Source organism: Thunnus thynnus, unplaced genomic scaffold (genome assembly GCF_963924715.1).
Source record: "Thunnus thynnus unplaced genomic scaffold, fThuThy2.1 SCAFFOLD_62, whole genome shotgun sequence".
Lineage (NCBI taxonomy): Eukaryota > Metazoa > Chordata > Actinopteri > Scombriformes > Scombridae > Thunnus > Thunnus thynnus.
Window position 1 is genome coordinate 2501 of NW_027095930.1, and position 20656 is coordinate 23156.

The following is a 20656-nucleotide window of genomic DNA, read 5'->3' on the forward strand; positions in this document are numbered from 1 at the left end:
AGCTGCCGCCTGGGCGTTGAAGGCGCGTCTGACGAGCGACATCCCTAAAAGGCCCATGCGTGGTACCTTGGACAGCTTACGGCCATACCACCCTGAACACGCCCGATCTCGTCTGATCTCGGAAGCTAAGCAGGGTCGGGCCTGGTTAGTACTTGGATGGGAGACCGCCTGGGAATACCAGGTGCTGTAAGCTTTTTCACTTTTCTCCACAAGCTCCTGCCGTGTTTAACGTAGGGATCCTCTCTGGTTTTCCTCCGTGTCTTTGCAGAACTGTGCGCGGGAGTCCCACTCTCTGGTATTTCTCCGACGGATCGGAACGCTCTCAGCGCAGCTGCCGCCTGGGCGTTGAAGGCGCGTCTGACGAGCGACATCCCTAAAAGGCCCATGCGTGGTACCTTGGACAGCTTACGGCCATACCACCCTGAACACGCCCGATCTCGTCTGATCTCGGAAGCTAAGCAGGGTCGGGCCTGGTTAGTACTTGGATGGGAGACCGCCTGGGAATACCAGGTGCTGTAAGCTTTTTCACTTTTCTCCACAAGCTCCTGCCGTGTTTAACGTAGGGATCCTCTCTGGTTTTCCTCCGTGTCTTTGCAGAACTGTGCACGGGAGTCCCACTCTCTGGTATTTCTCCGACGGATCGGAACGCTCTCAGCGCAGCTGCCGCCTGGGCGTTGAAGGCGCGTCTGACGAGCGACATCCCTAAAAGGCCCATGCGTGGTACCTTGGACAGCTTACGGCCATACCAACCTGAACACGCCCGATCTCGTCTGATCTAGGAAGCTAAGCAGGGTCGGGCCTGGTTAGTACTTGGATGGGAGACCGCCTGGGAATACCAGGTGCTGTAAGCTTTTTCACTTTTCTCCACAAGCTCCTGCCGTGTTTAACGTAGGGATCCTCTCTGGTTTTCCTCCGTGTCTTTGCAGAACTGTGCGCGGGAGTCCCACTCTCTGGTATTTCTCCGACGGATCGGAACGCTCTCAGCGCAGCTGCCGCCTGGGCGTTGAAGGCGCGTCTGACGAGCGACATCCCTAAAAGGCCCATGCGTGGTACCTTGGACAGCTTACGGCCATACCACCCTGAACACGCCCGATCTCGTCTGATCTCGGAAGCTAAGCAGGGTCGGGCCTGGTTAGTACTTGGATGGGAGACCGCCTGGGAATACCAGGTGCTGTAAGCTTTTTCACTTTTCTCCACAAGCTCCTGCCGTGTTTAACGTAGGGATCCTCTCTGGTTTTCCTCCGTGTCTTTGCAGAACTGTGCGCGGGAGTCCCACTCTCTGGTATTTCTCCGACGGAGGAACGGATCGGAACGCTCTCAGCGCAGCTGCCGCCTGGGCGTTGAAGGCGCGTCTGACGAGCGACATCCCTAAAAGGCCCATGCGTGGTACCTTGGACAGCTTACGGCCATACCACCCTGAACACGCCCGATCTCGTCTGATCTCGGAAGCTAAGCAGGGTCGGGCCTGGTTAGTACTTGGATGGGAGACCGCCTGGGAATACCAGGTGCTGTAAGCTTTTTCACTTTTCTCCACAAGCTCCTGCCGTGTTTAACGTAGGGATCCTCTCTGGTTTTCCTCCGTGTCTTTGCAGAACTGTGCGCGGGAGTCCCACTCTCTGGTATTTCTCCGACGGAGGAACGGATCGGAACGCTCTCAGCGCAGCTGCCGCCTGGGCGTTGAAGGCGCGTCTGACGAGCGACATCCCTAAAAGGCCCATGCGTGGTACCTTGGACAGCTTACGGCCATACCACCCTGAACACGCCCGATCTCGTCTGATCTCGGAAGCTAAGCAGGGTCGGGCCTGGTTAGTACTTGGATGGGAGACCGCCTGGGAATACCAGGTGCTGTAAGCTTTTTCACTTTTCTCCACAAGCTCCTGCCGTGTTTAACGTAGGGATCCTCTCTCGTTCTACTCCGTGTCTTTGCAGAACTGTGCGCGGGAGTCCCACTCTCTGGTATTTCTCCGACGGAGGAACGGATCGGAACGCTCTCAGCGCAGCTGCCGCCTGGGCGTTGAAGGCGCGTCTGACGAGCGACATCCCTAAAAGGCCCATGCGTGGTACCTTGGACAGCTTACGGCCATACCACCCTGAACACGCCCGATCTCGTCTGATCTCGGAAGCTAAGCAGGGTCGGGCCTGGTTAGTACTTGGATGGGAGACCGCCTGGGAATACCAGGTGCTGTAAGCTTTTTCACTTTTCTCCACAAGCTCCTGCCGTGTTTAACGTAGGGATCCTCTCTGGTTTTCCTCCGTGTCTTTGCAGAACTGTGCGCGGGAGTCCCACTCTCTGGTATTTCTCCGACGGATCGGAACGCTCTCAGCGCAGCTGCCGCCTGGGCGTTGAAGGCGCGTCTGACGAGCGACATCCCTAAAAGGCCCATGCGTGGTACCTTGGACAGCTTACGGCCATACCACCCTGAACACGCCCGATCTCGTCTGATCTCGGAAGCTAAGCAGGGTCGGGCCTGGTTAGTACTTGGATGGGAGACCGCCTGGGAATACCAGGTGCTGTAAGCTTTTTCACTTTTCTCCACAAGCTCCTGCCGTGTTTAACGTAGGGATCCTCTCTGGTTTTCCTCCGTGTCTTTGCAGAACTGTGCACGGGAGTCCCACTCTCTGGTATTTCTCCGACGGATCGGAACGCTCTCAGCGCAGCTGCCGCCTGGGCGTTGAAGGCGCGTCTGACGAGCGACATCCCTAAAAGGCCCATGCGTGGTACCTTGGACAGCTTACGGCCATACCAACCTGAACACGCCCGATCTCGTCTGATCTCGGAAGCTAAGCAGGGTCGGGCCTGGTTAGTACTTGGATGGGAGACCGCCTGGGAATACCAGGTGCTGTAAGCTTTTTCACTTTTCTCCACAAGCTCCTGCCGTGTTTAACGTAGGGATCCTCTCTGGTTTTCCTCCGTGTCTTTGCAGAACTGTGCGCGGGAGTCCCACTCTCTGGTATTTCTCCGACGGATCGGAACGCTCTCAGCGCAGCTGCCGCCTGGGCGTTGAAGGCGCGTCTGACGAGCGACATCCCTAAAAGGCCCATGCGTGGTACCTTGTACAGCTTACGGCCATACCACCCTGAACACGCCCGATCTCGTCTGATCTCGGAAGCTAAGCAGGGTCGGGCCTGGTTAGTACTTGGATGGGAGACCGCCTGGGAATACCAGGTGCTGTAAGCTTTTTCACTTTTCTCCACAAGCTCCTGCTGTGTTTAACGTAGGGATCCTCTCTGGTTTTGCTCCGTGTCTTTGCAGAACTGTGCGCGGGAGTCCCACTCTCTGGTATTTCTCCGACGGATCGGAACGCTCTCAGCGCAGCTGCCGCCTGGGCGTTGAAGGCGCGTCTGACGAGCGACATCCCTAAAAGGCCCATGCGTGGTACCTTGGACAGCTTACGGCCATACCACCCTGAACACGCCCGATCTCGTCTGATCTCGGAAGCTAAGCAGGGTCGGGCCTGGTTAGTACTTGGATGGGAGACCGCCTGGGAATACCAGGTGCTGTAAGCTTTTTCACTTTTCTCCACAAGCTCCTGCCGTGTTTAACGTAGGGATCCTCTCTGGTTTTCCTCCGTGTCTTTGCAGAACTGTGCGCGGGAGTCCCACTCTCTGGTATTTCTCCGACGGAGGAACGGATCGGAACGCTCTCAGCGCAGCTGCCGCCTGGGCGTTGAAGGCGCGTCTGACGAGCGACATCCCTAAAAGGCCCATGCGTGGTACCTTGGACAGCTTACGGCCATACCACCCTGAACACGCCCGATCTCGTCTGATCTCGGAAGCTAAGCAGGGTCGGGCCTGGTTAGTACTTGGATGGGAGACCGCCTGGGAATACCAGGTGCTGTAAGCTTTTTCACTTTTCTCCACAAGCTCCTGCCGTGTTTAACGTAGGGATCCTCTCTGGTTTTCCTCCGTGTCTTTGCAGAACTGTGCGCGGGAGTCCCACTCTCTGGTATTTCTCCGACGGATCGGAACGCTCTCAGCGCAGCTGCCGCCTGGGCGTTGAAGGCGCGTCTGACGAGCGACATCCCTAAAAGGCCCATGCGTGGTACCTTGGACAGCTTACGGCCATACCACCCTGAACACGCCCGATCTCGTCTGATCTCGGAAGCTAAGCAGGGTCGGGCCTGGTTAGTACTTGGATGGGAGACCGCCTGGGAATACCAGGTGCTGTAAGCTTTTTCACTTTTCTCCACAAGCTCCTGCCGTGTTTAACGTAGGGATCCTCTCTGGTTTTCCTCCGTGTCTTTGCAGAACTGTGCGCGGGAGTCCCACTCTCTGGTATTTCTCCGACGGAGGAACGGATCGGAACGCTCTCAGCGCAGCTGCCGCCTGGCCGTTGAAGGCGCGTCTGACGAGCGACATCCCTAAAAGGCCCATGCGTGGTACCTTGGACAGCTTACGGCCATACCACCCTGAACACGCCCGATCTCGTCTGATCTCGGAAGCTAAGCAGGGTCGGGCCTGGTTAGTACTTGGATGGGAGACCGCCTGGGAATACCAGGTGCTGTAAGCTTTTTCACTTTTCTCCACAAGCTCCTGCCGTGTTTAACGTAGGGATCCTCTCTGGTTTTCCTCCGTGTCTTTGCAGAACTGTGCGCGGGAGTCCCACTCTCTGGTATTTCTCAGACGGATCGGAACGCTCTCAGCGCAGCTGCCGCCTGGGCGTTGAAGGCGCGTCTGACGAGCGACATCCCTAAAAGGCCCATGCGTGGTACCTTGGACAGCTTACGGCCATACCACCCTGAACACGCCCGATCTCGTCTGATCTCGGAAGCTAAGCAGGGTCGGGCCTGGTTAGTACTTGGATGGGAGACCGCCTGGGAATACCAGGTGCTGTAAGCTTTTTCACTTTTCTCCACAAGCTCCTGCCGTGTTTAACGTAGGGATCCTCTCTGGTTTTCCTCCGTGTCTTTGCAGAACTGTGCGCGTGAGTCCCACTCTCTGGTATTTCTCCGACGGAGGAACGGATCGGAACGCTCTCAGCGCAGCTGCCGCCTGGGCGTTGAAGGCGCGTCTGACGAGCGACATCCCTAAAAGGCCCATGCGTGGTACCTTGGACAGCTTACGGCCATACCACCCTGAACACGCCCGATCTCGTCTGATCTCGGAAGCTAAGCAGGGTCGGGCCTGGTTAGTACTTGGATGGGAGACCGCCTGGGAATACCAGGTGCTGTAAGCTTTTTCACTTTTCTCCACAAGCTCCTGCCGTGTTTAACGTAGGGATCCTCTCTGGTTTTCCTCCGTGTCTTTGCAGAACTGTGCGCGGGAGTCCCACTCTCTGATATATTTCTCCGACGGAAGAACGGATCGGAACGCTCTCAGCGCAGCTGCCGCCTGGCCGTTGAAGGCGCGTCTGACGAGCGACATCCCTAAAAGGCCCATGCGTGGTACCTTGGACAGCTTACGGCCATACCACCCTGAACACGCCCGATCTCGTCTGATCTCGGAAGCTAAGCAGGGTCGGGCCTGGTTAGTACTTGGATGGGAGACCGCCTGGGAATACCAGGTGCTGTAAGCTTTTTCACTTTTCTCCACAAGCTCCTGCCGTGTTTAACGTAGGGATCCTCTCTGGTTTTCCTCCGTGTCTTTGCAGAACTGTGCGCGGGAGTCCCACTCTCTGGTATTTCTCAGACGGATCGGAACGCTCTCAGCGCAGCTGCCGCCTGGGCGTTGAAGGCGCGTCTGACGAGCGACATCCCTAAAAGGCCCATGCGTGGTACCTTGGACAGCTTACGGCCATACCACCCTGAACACGCCCGATCTCGTCTGATCTCGGAAGCTAAGCAGGGTCGGGCCTGGTTAGTACTTGGATGGGAGACCGCCTGGGAATACCAGGTGCTGTAAGCTTTTTCACTTTTCTCCACAAGCTCCTGCCGTGTTTAACGTAGGGATCCTCTCTGGTTTTCCTCCGTGTCTTTGCAGAACTGTGCGCGTGAGTCCCACTCTCTGGTATTTCTCCGACGGAGGAACGGATCGGAACGCTCTCAGCGCAGCTGCCGCCTGGGCGTTGAAGGCGCGTCTGACGAGCGACATCCCTAAAAGGCCCATGCGTGGTACCTTGGACAGCTTACGGCCATACCACCCTGAACACGCCCGATCTCGTCTGATCTCGGAAGCTAAGCAGGGTCGGGCCTGGTTAGTACTTGGATGGGAGACCGCCTGGGAATACCAGGTGCTGTAAGCTTTTTCACTTTTCTCCACAAGCTCCTGCCGTGTTTAACGTAGGGATCCTCTCTGGTTTTCCTCCGTGTCTTTGCAGAACTGTGCGCGGGAGTCCCACTCTCTGGTATTTCTCAGACGGATCGGAACGCTCTCAGCGCAGCTGCCGCCTGGGCGTTGAAGGCGCGTCTGACGAGCGACATCCCTAAAAGGCCCATGCGTGGTACCTTGGACAGCTTACGGCCATACCACCCTGAACACGCCCGATCTCGTCTGATCTCGGAAGCTAAGCAGGGTCGGGCCTGGTTAGTACTTGGATGGGAGACCGCCTGGGAATACCAGGTGCTGTAAGCTTTTTCACTTTTCTCCACAAGCTCCTGCCGTGTTTAACGTAGGGATCCTCTCTGGTTTTCCTCCGTGTCTTTGCAGAACTGTGCGCGGGAGTCCCACTCTCTGGTATTTCTCCGACGGAGGAACGGATCGGAACGCTCTCAGCGCAGCTGCCGCCTGGGCGTTGAAGGCGCGTCTGACGAGCGACATCCCTAAAAGGCCCATGCGTGGTACCTTGGACAGCTTACGGCCATACCACCCTGAACACGCCCGATCTCGTCTGATCTCGGAAGCTAAGCAGGGTCGGGCCTGGTTAGTACTTGGATGGGAGACCGCCTGGGAATACCAGGTGCTGTAAGCTTTTTCACTTTTCTCCACAAGCTCCTGCCGTGTTTAACGTAGGGATCCTCTCTGGTTTTCCTCCGTGTCTTTGCAGAACTGTGCGCGTGAGTCCCACTCTCTGGTATTTCTCCGACGGAGGAACGGATCGGAACGCTCTCAGCGCAGCTGCCGCCTGGGCGTTGAAGGCGCGTCTGACGAGCGACATCCCTAAAAGGCCCATGCGTGGTACCTTGGACAGCTTACGGCCATACCACCCTGAACACGCCCGATCTCGTCTGATCTCGGAAGCTAAGCAGGGTCGGGCCTGGTTAGTACTTGGATGGGAGACCGCCTGGGAATACCAGGTGCTGTAAGCTTTTTCACTTTTCTCCACAAGCTCCTGCCGTGTTTAACGTAGGGATCCTCTCTGGTTTTCCTCCGTGTCTTTGCAGAACTGTGCGCGGGAGTCCCACTCTCTGGTATTTCTCCGACGGAGGAACGGATCGGAACGCTCTCAGCGCAGCTGCCGCCTGGGCGTTGAAGGCGCGTCTGACGAGCGACATCCCTAAAAGGCCCATGCGTGGTACCTTGGACAGCTTACGGCCATACCACCCTGAACACGCCCGATCTCGTCTGATCTCGGAAGCTAAGCAGGGTCGGGCCTGGTTAGTACTTGGATGGGAGACCGCCTGGGAATACCAGGTGCTGTAAGCTTTTTCACTTTTCTCCACAAGCTCCTGCCGTGTTTAACGTAGGGATCCTCTCTGGTTTTCCTCCGTGTCTTTGCAGAACTGTGCGCGGGAGTCCCACTCTCTGGTATTTCTCCGACGGAGGAACGGATCGGAACGCTCTCAGCGCAGCTGCCGCCTGGCCGTTGAAGGCGCGTCTGACGAGCGACATCCCTAAAAGGCCCATGCGTGGTACCTTGGACAGCTTACGGCCATACCACCCTGAACACGCCCGATCTCGTCTGATCTCGGAAGCTAAGCAGGGTCGGGCCTGGTTAGTACTTGGATGGGAGACCGCCTGGGAATACCAGGTGCTGTAAGCTTTTTCACTTTTCTCCACAAGCTCCTGCCGTGTTTAACGTAGGGATCCTCTCTGGTTTTCCTCCGTGTCTTTGCAGAACTGTGCGCGGGAGTCCCACTCTCTGGTATTTCTCAGACGGATCGGAACGCTCTCAGCGCAGCTGCCGCCTGGGCGTTGAAGGCGCGTCTGACGAGCGACATCCCTAAAAGGCCCATGCGTGGTACCTTGGACAGCTTACGGCCATACCACCCTGAACACGCCCGATCTCGTCTGATCTCGGAAGCTAAGCAGGGTCGGGCCTGGTTAGTACTTGGATGGGAGACCGCCTGGGAATACCAGGTGCTGTAAGCTTTTTCACTTTTCTCCACAAGCTCCTGCCGTGTTTAACGTAGGGATCCTCTCTGGTTTTCCTCCGTGTCTTTGCAGAACTGTGCGCGTGAGTCCCACTCTCTGGTATTTCTCCGACGGAGGAACGGATCGGAACGCTCTCAGCGCAGCTGCCGCCTGGGCGTTGAAGGCGCGTCTGACGAGCGACATCCCTAAAAGGCCCATGCGTGGTACCTTGGACAGCTTACGGCCATACCACCCTGAACACGCCCGATCTCGTCTGATCTCGGAAGCTAAGCAGGGTCGGGCCTGGTTAGTACTTGGATGGGAGACCGCCTGGGAATACCAGGTGCTGTAAGCTTTTTCACTTTTCTCCACAAGCTCCTGCCGTGTTTAACGTAGGGATCCTCTCTGGTTTTCCTCCGTGTCTTTGCAGAACTGTGCGCGGGAGTCCCACTCTCTGGTATTTCTCCGACGGAGGAACGGATCGGAACGCTCTCAGCGCAGCTGCCGCCTGGGCGTTGAAGGCGCGTCTGACGAGCGACATCCCTAAAAGGCCCATGCGTGGTACCTTGGACAGCTTACGGCCATACCACCCTGAACACGCCCGATCTCGTCTGATCTCGGAAGCTAAGCAGGGTCGGGCCTGGTTAGTACTTGGATGGGAGACCGCCTGGGAATACCAGGTGCTGTAAGCTTTTTCACTTTTCTCCACAAGCTCCTGCCGTGTTTAACGTAGGGATCCTCTCTGGTTTTCCTCCGTGTCTTTGCAGAACTGTGCGCGGGAGTCCCACTCTCTGGTATTTCTCAGACGGATCGGAACGCTCTCAGCGCAGCTGCCGCCTGGGCGTTGAAGGCGCGTCTGACGAGCGACATCCCTAAAAGGCCCATGCGTGGTACCTTGGACAGCTTACGGCCATACCACCCTGAACACGCCCGATCTCGTCTGATCTCGGAAGCTAAGCAGGGTCGGGCCTGGTTAGTACTTGGATGGGAGACCGCCTGGGAATACCAGGTGCTGTAAGCTTTTTCACTTTTCTCCACAAGCTCCTGCCGTGTTTAACGTAGGGATCCTCTCTGGTTTTCCTCCGTGTCTTTGCAGAACTGTGCGCGTGAGTCCCACTCTCTGGTATTTCTCCGACGGAGGAACGGATCGGAACGCTCTCAGCGCAGCTGCCGCCTGGGCGTTGAAGGTGCGTCTGACGAGCGACATCCCTAAAAGGCCCATGCGTGGTACCTTGGACAGCTTACGGCCATACCACCCTGAACACGCCCGATCTCGTCTGATCTCGGAAGCTAAGCAGGGTCGGGCCTGGTTAGTACTTGGATGGGAGACCGCCTGGGAATACCAGGTGCTGTAAGCTTTTTCACTTTTCTCCACAAGCTCCTGCCGTGTTTAACGTAGGGATCCTCTCTGGTTTTCCTCCGTGTCTTTGCAGAACTGTGCGCGGGAGTCCCACTCTCTGGTATTTCTCCGACGGAGGAACGGATCGGAACGCTCTCAGCGCAGCTGCCGCCTGGGCGTTGAAGGCGCGTCTGACGAGCGACATCCCTAAAAGGCCCATGCGTGGTACCTTGGACAGCTTACGGCCATACCACCCTGAACACGCCCGATCTCGTCTGATCTCGGAAGCTAAGCAGGGTCGGGCCTGGTTAGTACTTGGATGGGAGACCGCCTGGGAATACCAGGTGCTGTAAGCTTTTTCACTTTTCTCCACAAGCTCCTGCCGTGTTTAACGTAGGGATCCTCTCTGGTTTTCCTCCGTGTCTTTGCAGAACTGTGCGCGGGAGTCCCACTCTCTGGTATTTCTCCGACGGAGGAACGGATCGGAACGCTCTCAGCGCAGCTGCCGCCTGGCCGTTGAAGGCGCGTCTGACGAGCGACATCCCTAAAAGGCCCATGCGTGGTACCTTGGACAGCTTACGGCCATACCACCCTGAACACGCCCGATCTCGTCTGATCTCGGAAGCTAAGCAGGGTCGGGCCTGGTTAGTACTTGGATGGGAGACCGCCTGGGAATACCAGGTGCTGTAAGCTTTTTCACTTTTCTCCACAAGCTCCTGCCGTGTTTAACGTAGGGATCCTCTCTGGTTTTCCTCCGTGTCTTTGCAGAACTGTGCGCGGGAGTCCCACTCTCTGGTATTTCTCCGACGGAGGAACGGATCGGAACGCTCTCAGCGCAGCTGCCGCCTGGGCGTTGAAGGCGCGTCTGACGAGCGACATCCCTAAAAGGCCCATGCGTGGTACCTTGGACAGCTTACGGCCATACCACCCTGAACACGCCCGATCTCGTCTGATCTCGGAAGCTAAGCAGGGTCGGGCCTGGTTAGTACTTGGATGGGAGACCGCCTGGGAATACCAGGTGCTGTAAGCTTTTTCACTTTTCTCCACAAGCTCCTGCCGTGTTTAACGTAGGGATCCTCTCTGGTTTTCCTCCGTGTCTTTGCAGAACTGTGCGCGGGAGTCCCACTCTCTGGTATTTCTCCGACGGAGGAACGGATCGGAACGCTCTCAGCGCAGCTGCCGCCTGGGCGTTGAAGGCGCGTCTGACGAGCGACATCCCTAAAAGGCCCATGCGTGGTACCTTGGACAGCTTACGGCCATACCACCCTGAACACGCCCGATCTCGTCTGATCTCGGAAGCTAAGCAGGGTCGGGCCTGGTTAGTACTTGGATGGGAGACCGCCTGGGAATACCAGGTGCTGTAAGCTTTTTCACTTTTCTCCACAAGCTCCTGCCGTGTTTAACGTAGGGATCCTCTCTGGTTTTCCTCCGTGTCTTTGCAGAACTGTGCGCGGGAGTCCCACTCTCTGGTATTTCTCCGACGGAGGAACGGATCGGAACGCTCTCAGCGCAGCTGCCGCCTGGGCGTTGAAGGCGCGTCTGACGAGCGACATCCCTAAAAGGCCCATGCGTGGTACCTTGGACAGCTTACGGCCATACCACCCTGAACACGCCCGATCTCGTCTGATCTCGGAAGCTAAGCAGGGTCGGGCCTGGTTAGTACTTGGATGGGAGACCGCCTGGGAATACCAGGTGCTGTAAGCTTTTTCACTTTTCTCCACAAGCTCCTGCCGTGTTTAACGTAGGGATCCTCTCTGGTTTTCCTCCGTGTCTTTGCAGAACTGTGCGCGGGAGTCCCACTCTCTGGTATTTCTCCGACGGATCGGAACGCTCTCAGCGCAGCTGCCGCCTGGGCGTTGAAGGCGCGTCTGACGAGCGACATCCCTAAAAGGCCCATGCGTGGTACCTTGGACAGCTTACGGCCATACCACCCTGAACACGCCCGATCTCGTCTGATCTCGGAAGCTAAGCAGGGTCGGGCCTGGTTAGTACTTGGATGGGAGACCGCCTGGGAATACCAGGTGCTGTAAGCTTTTTCACTTTTCTCCACAAGCTCCTGCCGTGTTTAACGTAGGGATCCTCTCTGGTTTTCCTCCGTGTCTTTGCAGAACTGTGCGCGGGAGTCCCACTCTCTGGTATTTCTCCGACGGATCGGAACGCTCTCAGCGCAGCTGCCGCCTGGGCGTTGAAGGCGCGTCTGACGAGCGACATCCCTAAAAGGCCCATGCGTGGTACCTTGGACAGCTTACGGCCATACCACCCTGAACACGCCCGATCTCGTCTGATCTCGGAAGCTAAGCAGGGTCGGGCCTGGTTAGTACTTGGATGGGAGACCGCCTGGGAATACCAGGTGCTGTAAGCTTTTTCACTTTTCTCCACAAGCTCCTGCCGTGTTTAACGTAGGGATCCTCTCTGGTTTTCCTCCGTGTCTTTGCAGAACTGTGCGCGGGAGTCCCACTCTCTGGTATTTCTCCGACGGATCGGAACGCTCTCAGCGCAGCTGCCGCCTGGGCGTTGAAGGCGCGTCTGACGAGCGACATCCCTAAAAGGCCCATGCGTGGTACCTTGGACAGCTTACGGCCATACCACCCTGAACACGCCCGATCTCGTCTGATCTCGGAAGCTAAGCAGGGTCGGGCCTGGTTAGTACTTGGATGGGAGACCGCCTGGGAATACCAGGTGCTGTAAGCTTTTTCACTTTTCTCCACAAGCTCCTGCCGTGTTTAACGTAGGGATCCTCTCTGGTTTTCCTCCGTGTCTTTGCAGAACTGTGCGCGGGAGTCCCACTCTCTGGTATTTCTCCGACGGAGGAACGGATCGGAACGCTCTCAGCGCAGCTGCCGCCTGGGCGTTGAAGGCGCGTCTGACGAGCGACATCCCTAAAAGGCCCATGCGTGGTACCTTGGACAGCTTACGGCCATACCACCCTGAACACGCCCGATCTCGTCTGATCTCGGAAGCTAAGCAGGGTCGGGCCTGGTTAGTACTTGGATGGGAGACCGCCTGGGAATACCAGGTGCTGTAAGCTTTTTCACTTTTCTCCACAAGCTCCTGCCGTGTTTAACATAGGGATCCTCTCTGGTTTTCCTCCGTGTCTTTGCAGAACTGTGCGCGGGAGTCCCACTCTCTGGTATTTCTCCGACGGATCGGAACGCTCTCAGCGCAGCTGCCGCCTGGGCGTTGAAGGCGCGTCTGACGAGCGACATCCCTAAAAGGCCCATGCGTGGTACCTTGGACAGCTTACGGCCATACCACCCTGAACACGCCCGATCTCGTCTGATCTCGGAAGCTAAGCAGGGTCGGGCCTGGTTAGTACTTGGATGGGAGACCGCCTGGGAATACCAGGTGCTGTAAGCTTTTTCACTTTTCTCCACAAGCTCCTGCCGTGTTTAACGTAGGGATCCTCTCTGGTTTTCCTCCGTGTCTTTGCAGAACTGTGCGCGGGAGTCCCACTCTCTGGTATTTCTCCGACGGAGGAACGGATCGGAACGCTCTCAGCGCAGCTGCCGCCTGGGCGTTGAAGGCGCGTCTGACGAGCGACATCCCTAAAAGGCCCATGCGTGGTACCTTGGACAGCTTACGGCCATACCACCCTGAACACGCCCGATCTCGTCTGATCTCGGAAGCTAAGCAGGGTCGGGCCTGGTTAGTACTTGGATGGGAGACCGCCTGGGAATACCAGGTGCTGTAAGCTTTTTCACTTTTCTCCACAAGCTCCTGCCGTGTTTAACGTAGGGATCCTCTCTGGTTTTCCTCCGTGCCTTTGCAGAACTGTGCGCGGGAGTCCCACTCTCTGGTATTTCTCCGACGGAGGAACGGATCGGAACGCTCTCAGCGCAGCTGCCGCCTGGGCGTTGAAGGCGCGTCTGACGAGCGACATCCCTAAAAGGCCCATGCGTGGTACCTTGGACAGCTTACGGCCATACCACCCTGAACACGCCCGATCTCGTCTGATCTCGGAAGCTAAGCAGGGTCGGGCCTGGTTAGTACTTGGATGGGAGACCGCCTGGGAATACCAGGTGCTGTAAGCTTTTTCACTTTTCTCCACAAGCTCCTGCCGTGTTTAACGTAGGGATCCTCTCTGGTTTTCCTCCGTGTCTTTGCAGAACTGTGCGCGGGAGTCCCACTCTCTGGTATTTCTCCGACGGAGGAACGGATCGGAACGCTCTCAGCGCAGCTGCCGCCTGGGCGTTGAAGGCGCGTCTGACGAGCGACATCCCTAAAAGGCCCATGCGTGGTACCTTGGACAGCTTACGGCCATACCACCCTGAACACGCCCGATCTCGTCTGATCTCGGAAGCTAAGCAGGGTCGGGCCTGGTTAGTACTTGGATGGGAGACCGCCTGGGAATACCAGGTGCTGTAAGCTTTTTCACTTTTCTCCACAAGCTCCTGCCGTGTTTAACGTAGGGATCCTCTCTGGTTTTCCTCCGTGTCTTTGCAGAACTGTGCGCGGGAGTCCCACTCTCTGGTATTTCTCCGACGGAGGAACGGATCGGAACGCTCTCAGCGCAGCTGCCGCCTGGGCGTTGAAGGCGCGTCTGACGAGCGACATCCCTAAAAGGCCCATGCGTGGTACCTTGGACAGCTTACGGCCATACCACCCTGAACACGCCCGATCTCGTCTGATCTCGGAAGCTAAGCAGGGTCGGGCCTGGTTAGTACTTGGATGGGAGACCGCCTGGGAATACCAGGTGCTGTAAGCTTTTTCACTTTTCTCCACAAGCTCCTGCCGTGTTTAACGTAGGGATCCTCTCTGGTTTTCCTCCGTGTCTTTGCAGAACTGTGCGCGGGAGTCCCACTCTCTGGTATTTCTCCGACGGAGGAACGGATCGGAACGCTCTCAGCGCAGCTGCCGCCTGGGCGTTGAAGGCGCGTCTGACGAGCGACATCCCTAAAAGGCCCATGCGTGGTACCTTGGACAGCTTACGGCCATACCACCCTGAACACGCCCGATCTCGTCTGATCTCGGAAGCTAAGCAGGGTCGGGCCTGGTTAGTACTTGGATGGGAGACCGCCTGGGAATACCAGGTGCTGTAAGCTTTTTCACTTTTCTCCACAAGCTCCTGCCGTGTTTAACGTAGGGATCCTCTCTGGTTTTCCTCCGTGTCTTTGCAGAACTGTGCGCGGGAGTCCCACTCTCTGGTATTTCTCCGACGGATCGGAACGCTCTCAGCGCAGCTGCCGCCTGGGCGTTGAAGGCGCGTCTGACGAGCGACATCCCTAAAAGGCCCATGCGTGGTACCTTGGACAGCTTACGGCCATACCACCCTGAACACGCCCGATCTCGTCTGATCTCGGAAGCTAAGCAGGGTCGGGCCTGGTTAGTACTTGGATGGGAGACCGCCTGGGAATACCAGGTGCTGTAAGCTTTTTCACTTTTCTCCACAAGCTCCTGCCGTGTTTAACGTAGGGATCCTCTCTGGTTTTCCTCCGTGTCTTTGCAGAACTGTGCGCGGGAGTCCCACTCTCTGGTATTTCTCCGACGGATCGGAACGCTCTCAGCGCAGCTGCCGCCTGGGCGTTGAAGGCGCGTCTGACGAGCGACATCCCTAAAAGGCCCATGCGTGGTACCTTGGACAGCTTACGGCCATACCACCCTGAACACGCCCGATCTCGTCTGATCTCGGAAGCTAAGCAGGGTCGGGCCTGGTTAGTACTTGGATGGGAGACCGCCTGGGAATACCAGGTGCTGTAAGCTTTTTCACTTTTCTCCACAAGCTCCTGCCGTGTTTAACGTAGGGATCCTCTCTGGTTTTCCTCCGTGTCTTTGCAGAACTGTGCGCGGGAGTCCCACTCTCTGGTATTTCTCCGACGGATCGGAACGCTCTCAGCGCAGCTGCCGCCTGGGCGTTGAAGGCGCGTCTGACGAGCGACATCCCTAAAAGGCCCATGCGTGGTACCTTGGACAGCTTACGGCCATACCACCCTGAACACGCCCGATCTCGTCTGATCTCGGAAGCTAAGCAGGGTCGGGCCTGGTTAGTACTTGGATGGGAGACCGCCTGGGAATACCAGGTGCTGTAAGCTTTTTCACTTTTCTCCACAAGCTCCTGCCGTGTTTAACGTAGGGATCCTCTCTGGTTTTCCTCCGTGTCTTTGCAGAACTGTGCGCGGGAGTCCCACTCTCTGGTATTTCTCCGACGGAGGAACGGATCGGAACGCTCTCAGCGCAGCTGCCGCCTGGGCGTTGAAGGCGCGTCTGACGAGCGACATCCCTAAAAGGCCCATGCGTGGTACCTTGGACAGCTTACGGCCATACCACCCTGAACACGCCCGATCTCGTCTGATCTCGGAAGCTAAGCAGGGTCGGGCCTGGTTAGTACTTGGATGGGAGACCGCCTGGGAATACCAGGTGCTGTAAGCTTTTTCACTTTTCTCCACAAGCTCCTGCCGTGTTTAACATAGGGATCCTCTCTGGTTTTCCTCCGTGTCTTTGCAGAACTGTGCGCGGGAGTCCCACTCTCTGGTATTTCTCCGACGGATCGGAACGCTCTCAGCGCAGCTGCCGCCTGGGCGTTGAAGGCGCGTCTGACGAGCGACATCCCTAAAAGGCCCATGCGTGGTACCTTGGACAGCTTACGGCCATACCACCCTGAACACGCCCGATCTCGTCTGATCTCGGAAGCTAAGCAGGGTCGGGCCTGGTTAGTACTTGGATGGGAGACCGCCTGGGAATACCAGGTGCTGTAAGCTTTTTCACTTTTCTCCACAAGCTCCTGCCGTGTTTAACGTAGGGATCCTCTCTGGTTTTCCTCCGTGTCTTTGCAGAACTGTGCGCGGGAGTCCCACTCTCTGGTATTTCTCCGACGGAGGAACGGATCGGAACGCTCTCAGCGCAGCTGCCGCCTGGGCGTTGAAGGCGCGTCTGACGAGCGACATCCCTAAAAGGCCCATGCGTGGTACCTTGGACAGCTTACGGCCATACCACCCTGAACACGCCCGATCTCGTCTGATCTCGGAAGCTAAGCAGGGTCGGGCCTGGTTAGTACTTGGATGGGAGACCGCCTGGGAATACCAGGTGCTGTAAGCTTTTTCACTTTTCTCCACAAGCTCCTGCCGTGTTTAACGTAGGGATCCTCTCTGGTTTTCCTCCGTGCCTTTGCAGAACTGTGCGCGGGAGTCCCACTCTCTGGTATTTCTCCGACGGAGGAACGGATCGGAACGCTCTCAGCGCAGCTGCCGCCTGGGCGTTGAAGGCGCGTCTGACGAGCGACATCCCTAAAAGGCCCATGCGTGGTACCTTGGACAGCTTACGGCCATACCACCCTGAACACGCCCGATCTCGTCTGATCTCGGAAGCTAAGCAGGGTCGGGCCTGGTTAGTACTTGGATGGGAGACCGTCTGGGAATACCAGGTGCTGTAAGCTTTTTCACTTTTCTCCACAAGCTCCTGCCGTGTTTAACGTAGGGATCCTCTCTGGTTTTCCTCCGTGTCTTTGCAGAACTGTGCGCGGGAGTCCCACTCTCTGGTATTTCTCCGACGGATCGGAACGCTCTCAGCGCAGCTGCCGCCTTGGCGTTGAAGGCGCGTCTGACGAGCGACATCCCTAAAAGGCCCATGCGTGGTACCTTGGACAGCTTACGGCCATACCACCCTGAACACGCCCGATCTCGTCTGATCTCGGAAGCTAAGCAGGGTCGGGCCTGGTTAGTACTTGGATGGGAGACCGCCTGGGAATACCAGGTGCTGTAAGCTTTTTCACTTTTCTCCACAAGCTCCTGCCGTGTTTAACGTAGGGATCCTCTCTGGTTTTCCTCCGTGTCTTTGCAGAACTGTGCGCGGGAGTCCCACTCTCTGGTATTTCTCCGACGGAGGAACGGATCGGAATGCTCTCAGCGCAGCTGCCGCCTGGGCGTTGAAGGCGCGTCTGACGAGCGACATCCCTAAAAGGCCCATGCGTGGTACCTTGGACAGCTTACGGCCATACCACCCTGAACACGCCCGATCTCGTCTGATCTCGGAAGCTAAGCAGGGTCGGGTCTGGTTAGTACTTGGATGGGAGACCGCCTGGGAATACCAGGTGCTGTAAGCTTTTTCACTTTTCTCCACAAGCTCCTGCCGTGTTTAACATAGGGATCCTCTCTGGTTTTCCTCCGTGTCTTTGCAGAACTGTGCGCGGGAGTCCCACTCTCTGGTATTTCTCCGACGGATCGGAACGCTCTCAGCGCAGCTGCCGCCTGGGCGTTGAAGGCGCGTCTGACGAGCGACATCCCTAAAAGGCCCATGCGTGGTACCTTGGACAGCTTACGGCCATACCACCCTGAACACGCCCGATCTCGTCTGATCTCGGAAGCTAAGCAGGGTCGGGCCTGGTTAGTACTTGGATGGGAGACCGCCTGGGAATACCAGGTGCTGTAAGCTTTTTCACTTTTCTCCACAAGCTCCTGCCGTGTTTAACGTAGGGATCCTCTCTGGTTTTCCTCCGTGTCTTTGCAGAACTGTGCGCGGGAGTCCCACTCTCTGGTATTTCTCCGACGGAGGAACGGATCGGAACGCTCTCAGCGCAGCTGCCGCCTGGGCGTTGAAGGCGCGTCTGACGAGCGACATCCCTAAAAGGCCCATGCGTGGTACCTTGGACAGCTTACGGCCATACCACCCTGAACACGCCCGATCTCGTCTGATCTCGGAAGCTAAGCAGGGTCGGGCCTGGTTAGTACTTGGATGGGAGACCGCCTGGGAATACCAGGTGCTGTAAGCTTTTTCACTTTTCTCCACAAGCTCCTGCCGTGTTTAACGTAGGGATCCTCTCTGGTTTTCCTCCGTGTCTTTGCAGAACTGTGCGCGGGAGTCCCACTCTCTGGTATTTCTCCGACGGAGGAACGGATCGGAACGCTCTCAGCGCAGCTGCCGCCTGGGCGTTGAAGGCGCGTCTGACGAGCGACATCCCTAAAAGGCCCATGCGTGGTACCTTGGACAGCTTACGGCCATACCACCCTGAACACGCCCGATCTCGTCTGATCTCGGAAGCTAAGCAGGGTCGGGCCTGGTTAGTACTTGGATGGGAGACCGCCTGGGAATACCAGGTGCTGTAAGCTTTTTCACTTTTCTCCACAAGCTCCTGCCGTGTTTAACGTAGGGATCCTCTCTGGTTTTCCTCCGTGTCTTTGCAGAACTGTGCGCGGGAGTCCCACTCTCTGGTATTTCTCCGACGGATCGGAACGCTCTCAGCGCAGCTGCCGCCTGGGCGTTGAAGGCGCGTCTGACGAGCGACATCCCTAAAAGGCCCATGCGTGGTACCTTGGACAGCTTACGGCCATACCACCCTGAACACGCCCGATCTCGTCTGATCTCGGAAGCTAAGCAGGGTCGGGCCTGGTTAGTACTTGGATGGGAGACCGCCTGGGAATACCAGGTGCTGTAAGCTTTTTCACTTTTCTCCACAAGCTCCTGCCGTGTTTAACGTAGGGATCCTCTCTGGTTTTCCTCCGTGTCTTTGCAGAACTGTGCGCGGGAGTCCCACTCTCTGGTATTTCTCCGACGGAGGAACGGATCGGAACGCTCTCAGCGCAGCTGCCGCCTGGGCGTTGAAGGCGCGTCTGACGAGCGACATCCCTAAAAGGCCCATGCGTGGTACCTTGGACAGCTTACGGCCATACCACCCTGAACACGCCCGATCTCGTCTGATCTCGGAAGCTAAGCAGGGTCGGGCCTGGTTAGTACTTGGATGGGAGACCGCCTGGGAATACCAGGTGCTGTAAGCTTTTTCACTTTTCTCCACAAGCTCCTGCCGTGTTTAACGTAGGGATCCTCTCTGGTTTTCCTCCGTGTCTTTGCAGAACTGTGCGCGGGAGTCCCACTCTCTGGTATTTCTCCGACGGAGGAACGGATCGGAACGCTCTCAGCGCAGCTGCCGCCTGGGCGTTGAAGGCGCGTCTGACGAGCGACATCCCTAAAAGGCCCATGCGTGGTACCTTGGACAGCTTACGGCCATACCACCCTGAACACGCCCGATCTCGTCTGATCTCGGAAGCTAAGCAGGGTCGGGCCTGGTTAGTACTTGGATGGGAGACCGCCTGGGAATACCAGGTGCTGTAAGCTTTTTCACTTTTCTCCACAAGCTCCTGCCGTGTTTAACATAGGGATCCTCTCTGGTTTTCCTCCGTGTCTTTGCAGAACTGTGCGCGGGAGTCCCACTCTCTGGTATTTCTCCGACGGATCGGAACGCTCTCAGCGCAGCTGCCGCCTGGGCGTTGAAGGCGCGTCTGACGAGCGACATCCCTAAAAGGCCCATGCGTGGTACCTTGGACAGCTTACGGCCATACCACCCTGAACACGCCCGATCTCGTCTGATCTCGGAAGCTAAGCAGGGTCGGGCCTGGTTAGTACTTGGATGGGAGACCGCCTGGGAATACCAGGTGCTGTAAGCTTTTTCACTTTTCTCCACAAGCTCCTGCCGTGTTTAACGTAGGGATCCTCTCTGGTTTTCCTCCGTGTCTTTGCAGAACTGTGCGCGGGAGTCCCACTCTCTGGTATTTCTCCGACGGAGGAACGGATCGGAACGCTCTCAGCGCAGCTGCCGCCTGGGCGTTGAAGGCGCGTCTGACGAGCGACATCCCTAAAAGGCCCATGCGTGGTACCTTGGACAGCTTACGGCCATACCACCCTGAACACGCCCGATCTCGTCTGATCTCGGAAGCTAAGCAGGGTCGGGCCTGGTTAGTACTTGGATGGGAGACCGCCTGGGAATACCAGGTGCTGTAAGCTTTTTCACTTTTCTCCACAAGCTCCTGCCGTGTTTAACGTAGGGATCCTCTCTGGTTTTCCTCCGTGCCTTTGCAGAACTGTGCGCGGGAGTCCCACTCTCTGGTATTTCTCCGACGGAGGAACGGATCGGAACGCTCTCAGCGCAGCTGCCGCCTGGGCGTTGAAGGCGCGTCTGACGAGCGACATCCCTAAAAGGCCCATGCGTGGTACCTTGGACAGCTTACGGCCATACCACCCTGAACACGCCCGATCTCGTCTGATCTCGGAAGCTAAGCAGGGTCGGGCCTGGTTAGTACTTGGATGGGAGACCGCCTGGGAATACCAGGTGCTGTAAGCTTTTTCACTTTTCTCCACAAGCTCCTGCCGTGTTTAACGTAGGGATCCTCTCTGGTTTTCCTCCGTGTCTTTGCAGAACTGTGCGCGGGAGTCCCACTCTCTGGT

General features: G+C 57.1%; 62 non-coding genes across 62 annotated transcripts; all 62 read left to right on the top strand.

The window, feature by feature from the left end:
- The first annotated feature begins 74 nt into the window (after positions 1–74).
- Positions 75–193, top strand: LOC137178824 (5S ribosomal RNA). Its single transcript, XR_010927242.1, has one exon. It is a non-coding gene; the product is annotated as a 5S ribosomal RNA (ribosomal RNA).
- Positions 194–403: 210 nt separating this feature from the next.
- On the top strand, positions 404–522 carry LOC137178836 (5S ribosomal RNA). The gene has a single exon (XR_010927253.1). It is a non-coding gene; the product is annotated as a 5S ribosomal RNA (ribosomal RNA).
- Positions 523–732: 210 nt separating this feature from the next.
- On the top strand, positions 733–851 carry LOC137179097 (5S ribosomal RNA). The gene has a single exon (XR_010927501.1). It is a non-coding gene; the product is annotated as a 5S ribosomal RNA (ribosomal RNA).
- Positions 852–1061: 210 nt separating this feature from the next.
- LOC137178848 (5S ribosomal RNA) lies at positions 1062–1180 on the top strand. Its single transcript, XR_010927264.1, has one exon. It is a non-coding gene; the product is annotated as a 5S ribosomal RNA (ribosomal RNA).
- Positions 1181–1398: 218 nt separating this feature from the next.
- Positions 1399–1517, top strand: LOC137178861 (5S ribosomal RNA). The gene has a single exon (XR_010927275.1). It is a non-coding gene; the product is annotated as a 5S ribosomal RNA (ribosomal RNA).
- Positions 1518–1735: 218 nt separating this feature from the next.
- Positions 1736–1854, top strand: LOC137178872 (5S ribosomal RNA). Its single transcript, XR_010927286.1, has one exon. It is a non-coding gene; the product is annotated as a 5S ribosomal RNA (ribosomal RNA).
- Positions 1855–2072: 218 nt separating this feature from the next.
- On the top strand, positions 2073–2191 carry LOC137178884 (5S ribosomal RNA). The gene has a single exon (XR_010927297.1). It is a non-coding gene; the product is annotated as a 5S ribosomal RNA (ribosomal RNA).
- Positions 2192–2401: 210 nt separating this feature from the next.
- Positions 2402–2520, top strand: LOC137178895 (5S ribosomal RNA). The gene has a single exon (XR_010927308.1). It is a non-coding gene; the product is annotated as a 5S ribosomal RNA (ribosomal RNA).
- Positions 2521–2730: 210 nt separating this feature from the next.
- On the top strand, positions 2731–2849 carry LOC137179067 (5S ribosomal RNA). The gene has a single exon (XR_010927471.1). It is a non-coding gene; the product is annotated as a 5S ribosomal RNA (ribosomal RNA).
- A 210-nt stretch (positions 2850–3059) lies between these two features.
- Positions 3060–3178, top strand: LOC137178907 (5S ribosomal RNA). Its single transcript, XR_010927319.1, has one exon. It is a non-coding gene; the product is annotated as a 5S ribosomal RNA (ribosomal RNA).
- Positions 3179–3388: 210 nt separating this feature from the next.
- LOC137178919 (5S ribosomal RNA) lies at positions 3389–3507 on the top strand. The gene has a single exon (XR_010927331.1). It is a non-coding gene; the product is annotated as a 5S ribosomal RNA (ribosomal RNA).
- A 218-nt stretch (positions 3508–3725) lies between these two features.
- On the top strand, positions 3726–3844 carry LOC137178930 (5S ribosomal RNA). Its single transcript, XR_010927342.1, has one exon. It is a non-coding gene; the product is annotated as a 5S ribosomal RNA (ribosomal RNA).
- A 210-nt stretch (positions 3845–4054) lies between these two features.
- LOC137178942 (5S ribosomal RNA) lies at positions 4055–4173 on the top strand. The gene has a single exon (XR_010927353.1). It is a non-coding gene; the product is annotated as a 5S ribosomal RNA (ribosomal RNA).
- Positions 4174–4391: 218 nt separating this feature from the next.
- LOC137178954 (5S ribosomal RNA) lies at positions 4392–4510 on the top strand. Its single transcript, XR_010927364.1, has one exon. It is a non-coding gene; the product is annotated as a 5S ribosomal RNA (ribosomal RNA).
- A 210-nt stretch (positions 4511–4720) lies between these two features.
- LOC137178965 (5S ribosomal RNA) lies at positions 4721–4839 on the top strand. The gene has a single exon (XR_010927375.1). It is a non-coding gene; the product is annotated as a 5S ribosomal RNA (ribosomal RNA).
- A 218-nt stretch (positions 4840–5057) lies between these two features.
- LOC137178977 (5S ribosomal RNA) lies at positions 5058–5176 on the top strand. Its single transcript, XR_010927386.1, has one exon. It is a non-coding gene; the product is annotated as a 5S ribosomal RNA (ribosomal RNA).
- Positions 5177–5396: 220 nt separating this feature from the next.
- Positions 5397–5515, top strand: LOC137178989 (5S ribosomal RNA). The gene has a single exon (XR_010927397.1). It is a non-coding gene; the product is annotated as a 5S ribosomal RNA (ribosomal RNA).
- Positions 5516–5725: 210 nt separating this feature from the next.
- LOC137179000 (5S ribosomal RNA) lies at positions 5726–5844 on the top strand. Its single transcript, XR_010927408.1, has one exon. It is a non-coding gene; the product is annotated as a 5S ribosomal RNA (ribosomal RNA).
- Positions 5845–6062: 218 nt separating this feature from the next.
- On the top strand, positions 6063–6181 carry LOC137179012 (5S ribosomal RNA). The gene has a single exon (XR_010927419.1). It is a non-coding gene; the product is annotated as a 5S ribosomal RNA (ribosomal RNA).
- Positions 6182–6391: 210 nt separating this feature from the next.
- LOC137179023 (5S ribosomal RNA) lies at positions 6392–6510 on the top strand. Its single transcript, XR_010927430.1, has one exon. It is a non-coding gene; the product is annotated as a 5S ribosomal RNA (ribosomal RNA).
- A 218-nt stretch (positions 6511–6728) lies between these two features.
- LOC137179036 (5S ribosomal RNA) lies at positions 6729–6847 on the top strand. The gene has a single exon (XR_010927442.1). It is a non-coding gene; the product is annotated as a 5S ribosomal RNA (ribosomal RNA).
- A 218-nt stretch (positions 6848–7065) lies between these two features.
- Positions 7066–7184, top strand: LOC137179048 (5S ribosomal RNA). The gene has a single exon (XR_010927453.1). It is a non-coding gene; the product is annotated as a 5S ribosomal RNA (ribosomal RNA).
- A 218-nt stretch (positions 7185–7402) lies between these two features.
- On the top strand, positions 7403–7521 carry LOC137179060 (5S ribosomal RNA). The gene has a single exon (XR_010927464.1). It is a non-coding gene; the product is annotated as a 5S ribosomal RNA (ribosomal RNA).
- A 218-nt stretch (positions 7522–7739) lies between these two features.
- Positions 7740–7858, top strand: LOC137179071 (5S ribosomal RNA). The gene has a single exon (XR_010927475.1). It is a non-coding gene; the product is annotated as a 5S ribosomal RNA (ribosomal RNA).
- Positions 7859–8068: 210 nt separating this feature from the next.
- Positions 8069–8187, top strand: LOC137179082 (5S ribosomal RNA). Its single transcript, XR_010927486.1, has one exon. It is a non-coding gene; the product is annotated as a 5S ribosomal RNA (ribosomal RNA).
- Positions 8188–8405: 218 nt separating this feature from the next.
- On the top strand, positions 8406–8524 carry LOC137179093 (5S ribosomal RNA). The gene has a single exon (XR_010927497.1). It is a non-coding gene; the product is annotated as a 5S ribosomal RNA (ribosomal RNA).
- Positions 8525–8742: 218 nt separating this feature from the next.
- On the top strand, positions 8743–8861 carry LOC137179104 (5S ribosomal RNA). Its single transcript, XR_010927508.1, has one exon. It is a non-coding gene; the product is annotated as a 5S ribosomal RNA (ribosomal RNA).
- A 210-nt stretch (positions 8862–9071) lies between these two features.
- LOC137179116 (5S ribosomal RNA) lies at positions 9072–9190 on the top strand. Its single transcript, XR_010927518.1, has one exon. It is a non-coding gene; the product is annotated as a 5S ribosomal RNA (ribosomal RNA).
- Positions 9191–9408: 218 nt separating this feature from the next.
- On the top strand, positions 9409–9527 carry LOC137179128 (5S ribosomal RNA). Its single transcript, XR_010927520.1, has one exon. It is a non-coding gene; the product is annotated as a 5S ribosomal RNA (ribosomal RNA).
- A 218-nt stretch (positions 9528–9745) lies between these two features.
- Positions 9746–9864, top strand: LOC137179129 (5S ribosomal RNA). The gene has a single exon (XR_010927521.1). It is a non-coding gene; the product is annotated as a 5S ribosomal RNA (ribosomal RNA).
- A 218-nt stretch (positions 9865–10082) lies between these two features.
- On the top strand, positions 10083–10201 carry LOC137179131 (5S ribosomal RNA). Its single transcript, XR_010927523.1, has one exon. It is a non-coding gene; the product is annotated as a 5S ribosomal RNA (ribosomal RNA).
- Positions 10202–10419: 218 nt separating this feature from the next.
- Positions 10420–10538, top strand: LOC137179132 (5S ribosomal RNA). The gene has a single exon (XR_010927524.1). It is a non-coding gene; the product is annotated as a 5S ribosomal RNA (ribosomal RNA).
- A 218-nt stretch (positions 10539–10756) lies between these two features.
- Positions 10757–10875, top strand: LOC137179133 (5S ribosomal RNA). Its single transcript, XR_010927525.1, has one exon. It is a non-coding gene; the product is annotated as a 5S ribosomal RNA (ribosomal RNA).
- Positions 10876–11093: 218 nt separating this feature from the next.
- LOC137179134 (5S ribosomal RNA) lies at positions 11094–11212 on the top strand. The gene has a single exon (XR_010927526.1). It is a non-coding gene; the product is annotated as a 5S ribosomal RNA (ribosomal RNA).
- A 210-nt stretch (positions 11213–11422) lies between these two features.
- LOC137179135 (5S ribosomal RNA) lies at positions 11423–11541 on the top strand. Its single transcript, XR_010927527.1, has one exon. It is a non-coding gene; the product is annotated as a 5S ribosomal RNA (ribosomal RNA).
- Positions 11542–11751: 210 nt separating this feature from the next.
- LOC137179136 (5S ribosomal RNA) lies at positions 11752–11870 on the top strand. The gene has a single exon (XR_010927528.1). It is a non-coding gene; the product is annotated as a 5S ribosomal RNA (ribosomal RNA).
- Positions 11871–12080: 210 nt separating this feature from the next.
- Positions 12081–12199, top strand: LOC137179137 (5S ribosomal RNA). Its single transcript, XR_010927529.1, has one exon. It is a non-coding gene; the product is annotated as a 5S ribosomal RNA (ribosomal RNA).
- A 218-nt stretch (positions 12200–12417) lies between these two features.
- On the top strand, positions 12418–12536 carry LOC137179138 (5S ribosomal RNA). Its single transcript, XR_010927530.1, has one exon. It is a non-coding gene; the product is annotated as a 5S ribosomal RNA (ribosomal RNA).
- Positions 12537–12746: 210 nt separating this feature from the next.
- Positions 12747–12865, top strand: LOC137179139 (5S ribosomal RNA). Its single transcript, XR_010927531.1, has one exon. It is a non-coding gene; the product is annotated as a 5S ribosomal RNA (ribosomal RNA).
- A 218-nt stretch (positions 12866–13083) lies between these two features.
- LOC137179140 (5S ribosomal RNA) lies at positions 13084–13202 on the top strand. Its single transcript, XR_010927532.1, has one exon. It is a non-coding gene; the product is annotated as a 5S ribosomal RNA (ribosomal RNA).
- Positions 13203–13420: 218 nt separating this feature from the next.
- LOC137179143 (5S ribosomal RNA) lies at positions 13421–13539 on the top strand. Its single transcript, XR_010927534.1, has one exon. It is a non-coding gene; the product is annotated as a 5S ribosomal RNA (ribosomal RNA).
- Positions 13540–13757: 218 nt separating this feature from the next.
- On the top strand, positions 13758–13876 carry LOC137179144 (5S ribosomal RNA). The gene has a single exon (XR_010927535.1). It is a non-coding gene; the product is annotated as a 5S ribosomal RNA (ribosomal RNA).
- A 218-nt stretch (positions 13877–14094) lies between these two features.
- LOC137179145 (5S ribosomal RNA) lies at positions 14095–14213 on the top strand. Its single transcript, XR_010927536.1, has one exon. It is a non-coding gene; the product is annotated as a 5S ribosomal RNA (ribosomal RNA).
- A 218-nt stretch (positions 14214–14431) lies between these two features.
- Positions 14432–14550, top strand: LOC137179146 (5S ribosomal RNA). The gene has a single exon (XR_010927537.1). It is a non-coding gene; the product is annotated as a 5S ribosomal RNA (ribosomal RNA).
- A 210-nt stretch (positions 14551–14760) lies between these two features.
- Positions 14761–14879, top strand: LOC137179147 (5S ribosomal RNA). The gene has a single exon (XR_010927538.1). It is a non-coding gene; the product is annotated as a 5S ribosomal RNA (ribosomal RNA).
- Positions 14880–15089: 210 nt separating this feature from the next.
- On the top strand, positions 15090–15208 carry LOC137178796 (5S ribosomal RNA). Its single transcript, XR_010927215.1, has one exon. It is a non-coding gene; the product is annotated as a 5S ribosomal RNA (ribosomal RNA).
- A 210-nt stretch (positions 15209–15418) lies between these two features.
- Positions 15419–15537, top strand: LOC137178797 (5S ribosomal RNA). The gene has a single exon (XR_010927216.1). It is a non-coding gene; the product is annotated as a 5S ribosomal RNA (ribosomal RNA).
- A 218-nt stretch (positions 15538–15755) lies between these two features.
- LOC137178798 (5S ribosomal RNA) lies at positions 15756–15874 on the top strand. Its single transcript, XR_010927217.1, has one exon. It is a non-coding gene; the product is annotated as a 5S ribosomal RNA (ribosomal RNA).
- Positions 15875–16084: 210 nt separating this feature from the next.
- LOC137178799 (5S ribosomal RNA) lies at positions 16085–16203 on the top strand. The gene has a single exon (XR_010927218.1). It is a non-coding gene; the product is annotated as a 5S ribosomal RNA (ribosomal RNA).
- A 218-nt stretch (positions 16204–16421) lies between these two features.
- Positions 16422–16540, top strand: LOC137178801 (5S ribosomal RNA). Its single transcript, XR_010927219.1, has one exon. It is a non-coding gene; the product is annotated as a 5S ribosomal RNA (ribosomal RNA).
- A 218-nt stretch (positions 16541–16758) lies between these two features.
- Positions 16759–16877, top strand: LOC137179044 (5S ribosomal RNA). The gene has a single exon (XR_010927449.1). It is a non-coding gene; the product is annotated as a 5S ribosomal RNA (ribosomal RNA).
- Positions 16878–17087: 210 nt separating this feature from the next.
- Positions 17088–17206, top strand: LOC137178803 (5S ribosomal RNA). Its single transcript, XR_010927221.1, has one exon. It is a non-coding gene; the product is annotated as a 5S ribosomal RNA (ribosomal RNA).
- Positions 17207–17424: 218 nt separating this feature from the next.
- LOC137179056 (5S ribosomal RNA) lies at positions 17425–17543 on the top strand. The gene has a single exon (XR_010927461.1). It is a non-coding gene; the product is annotated as a 5S ribosomal RNA (ribosomal RNA).
- Positions 17544–17753: 210 nt separating this feature from the next.
- LOC137178804 (5S ribosomal RNA) lies at positions 17754–17872 on the top strand. The gene has a single exon (XR_010927222.1). It is a non-coding gene; the product is annotated as a 5S ribosomal RNA (ribosomal RNA).
- Positions 17873–18090: 218 nt separating this feature from the next.
- On the top strand, positions 18091–18209 carry LOC137178805 (5S ribosomal RNA). The gene has a single exon (XR_010927223.1). It is a non-coding gene; the product is annotated as a 5S ribosomal RNA (ribosomal RNA).
- Positions 18210–18427: 218 nt separating this feature from the next.
- On the top strand, positions 18428–18546 carry LOC137178806 (5S ribosomal RNA). The gene has a single exon (XR_010927224.1). It is a non-coding gene; the product is annotated as a 5S ribosomal RNA (ribosomal RNA).
- Positions 18547–18756: 210 nt separating this feature from the next.
- LOC137178807 (5S ribosomal RNA) lies at positions 18757–18875 on the top strand. Its single transcript, XR_010927225.1, has one exon. It is a non-coding gene; the product is annotated as a 5S ribosomal RNA (ribosomal RNA).
- A 218-nt stretch (positions 18876–19093) lies between these two features.
- On the top strand, positions 19094–19212 carry LOC137178808 (5S ribosomal RNA). The gene has a single exon (XR_010927226.1). It is a non-coding gene; the product is annotated as a 5S ribosomal RNA (ribosomal RNA).
- A 218-nt stretch (positions 19213–19430) lies between these two features.
- On the top strand, positions 19431–19549 carry LOC137178809 (5S ribosomal RNA). Its single transcript, XR_010927227.1, has one exon. It is a non-coding gene; the product is annotated as a 5S ribosomal RNA (ribosomal RNA).
- Positions 19550–19759: 210 nt separating this feature from the next.
- Positions 19760–19878, top strand: LOC137178810 (5S ribosomal RNA). Its single transcript, XR_010927228.1, has one exon. It is a non-coding gene; the product is annotated as a 5S ribosomal RNA (ribosomal RNA).
- A 218-nt stretch (positions 19879–20096) lies between these two features.
- Positions 20097–20215, top strand: LOC137178811 (5S ribosomal RNA). Its single transcript, XR_010927229.1, has one exon. It is a non-coding gene; the product is annotated as a 5S ribosomal RNA (ribosomal RNA).
- A 218-nt stretch (positions 20216–20433) lies between these two features.
- Positions 20434–20552, top strand: LOC137178812 (5S ribosomal RNA). Its single transcript, XR_010927230.1, has one exon. It is a non-coding gene; the product is annotated as a 5S ribosomal RNA (ribosomal RNA).
- Positions 20553–20656: the final 104 nt, after the last annotated feature.